The sequence below is a fragment of the Lissotriton helveticus genome, chromosome 1_2 (assembly GCF_964261635.1).
Source record: "Lissotriton helveticus chromosome 1_2, aLisHel1.1, whole genome shotgun sequence".
Taxonomy (NCBI): domain Eukaryota; kingdom Metazoa; phylum Chordata; class Amphibia; order Caudata; family Salamandridae; genus Lissotriton; species Lissotriton helveticus.
In genome coordinates, this window is record NC_136058.1 from 335270707 (window position 1) to 335272793 (window position 2087).

General features: G+C 43.7%; 2 non-coding genes across 2 annotated transcripts; one reads left to right on the top strand and one right to left on the bottom strand.

Moving 5' to 3' along the window:
• Window positions 1–517: 517 nt before the first annotated feature.
• Window positions 518–600, bottom strand: TRNAL-CAG (transfer RNA leucine (anticodon CAG)). Its single transcript has one exon. It is a non-coding gene; the product is annotated as a tRNA-Leu (tRNA).
• Window positions 601–1302: 702 nt separating this feature from the next.
• TRNAV-AAC (transfer RNA valine (anticodon AAC)) lies at window positions 1303–1375 on the top strand. The gene has a single exon. It is a non-coding gene; the product is annotated as a tRNA-Val (tRNA).
• The last annotated feature ends 712 nt before the right edge of the window (window positions 1376–2087 follow it).

The following is a 2087-nucleotide window of genomic DNA, read 5'->3' on the forward strand; positions in this document are numbered from 1 at the left end:
ATTTGTGAAAGATTTCCTTTCAGCAACATTTCTAGGTTAAACAGCAAATGTGGAGTTGTAATTCACAACATTGGCTCTTCAGGTTTTCGAAACCAATTAAAAATCCTCTATATATATATATACACGGGTGCTAACTACTTGTACATATGACGCACCCCTACAAATTTCACTGTAAATGGTGCTCTCTCACCACCCCTCCTCCCCCTCCACTCCTCGGCGCGAGGCAGGGGCATAGAAAGGGTTTTCCATCCCTTGAATATTGAAGTAAAAAACACAGCTATAACTGGAACGCTGTGGACCCTGGTGCCACTGATAGCTACGCGTGATCTAAGTCCTTCTAGTGAAGGCCATTTGGTGAATAGTTTTGAAGTTACTGTTTCAAGAGCCCCCTGCATGAGACCAGTACAAGTAACGGAAAGTAGATCTGCGCTACAATTTACGGAACTATGCCATGCTTATGTAATTGTCTGAGATACGGGTGCTTGGAATAAACACTGAATGAAGACGCAAAAAAACCTGTCAGAAGTGGGATTCGAACCCACGCCTCCAGAGGAGACTGCGACCTGAACGCAGCGCCTTAGACCGCTCGGCCATCCTGACATGCAACTACAGGCGCCCGTGACTCCATCGGGGCTCAGAACAGGAATGCTTCCTTTCCCAAAGGTAAAAGTCACATTTTATGGCTATCATCAGAGTTTGTGTTTTTACTTTGCAGCTGAAGCTCACTCTGGGCTCAGAGGGTGCAGATCGCGGTAGAGCGGGGTTCAGGGCTGCACAGTTGTGGGGTGCGCTGGGTGCGGTCAATCCCGACAGCTGCTGCACACATTGGCTGCCTCCAGTTTCGGGGTCTCATGATTTTTAAACTGAACTTAAAAACAGAAGAGGAAGAGCCGGGTTTCAAAGTTTCACGTTGTTGCCGTTTTCAATCCAATATGGTGAAAAGAGCTCTGGAAAGTCCTATAACTCGAGACTCTTCAGTCCTGGTGACTCGTTCAAACCCTGGCGGTGACCTTTGACTCAGAGCCGAGTTGTCTCTGAAACTAGCTGTGTACTAGTCATAGCGGAAAGTGTGCTTGTTCACAAAAAGTCCGAATATAATTGTATGTAGAGTAATTAGCTGCAGCAGGCCGGAGCAGGACAACATCACAAACGGAGACAGTAAATAAACAGAGTTAAAACAATTTTGGGAATCATTTATGATGTCGCCTTATAAATGCAATCATAAATAAAGGCAATGTACCACGGTACTGCTCTTCGCTTCTTTGAGATGTGTTGAAATGGCTTCGGGGTAAACACATGTGAGTTTCCGTAGTGTAGTGGTTATCACGTTCGCCTAACACGCGAAAGGTCCCCGGTTCGAGACCGGACGGAAACGCATTTTACAAAAAAATATAGAGGGGCGTTCACAGAATTTGAAGACGAGTAAAAGAAAATAACTAGAAATGAAAGTGTCTGTCAAAGGCGACTGGTAGTTAGAAGGCGACTGGCAGTTAAATTCATTTTAGTGTCGGCAGGAAACTGCTTTTAATAATTGCAGAGCAGTTAAAGACATAAACTACCAATTCATTTGCTGTTAAAAAGAAAGCTCTGGCTAAAAATCATGCCCTGGCCTGATCTGAAATGTTATGCAATATAGGAGCTAAACGAATTAAAATGTATATTCAGGGCTTTAAGTGGGATGAAAAAATTGAAGGGTCTCTCAAAGGGGCTTGGCTGAGGTAATTAAGGGCGTGGCTTAAAACACCTAAGAAAAAATCTGTGCTTAGCATAGTGTGCCACCCGACTTGGATTTTGCTGTTTCTGTAATTGCATCCAGATATATGATACAACAAGCACCACCATACCTACAACAAGTCAGGACTATTGGCTTTGTCAATACTTGTTAGTTGTATCAGATGAATAAGAAGCAACTGTGACTTGTATATTATTGAAAAAGCTTCCATTTAGAGCCCTGGTGACACCACGACAATGTTCCTGCTCCTGAGTTTCAAAAAGAGAAGGGAAATCCAGAGAGAAAATGACTCTCTAAATGGAATTCATTTCCACTATATTGCTCACCTGGCATGACGTCATGCCCTAACTTCTCC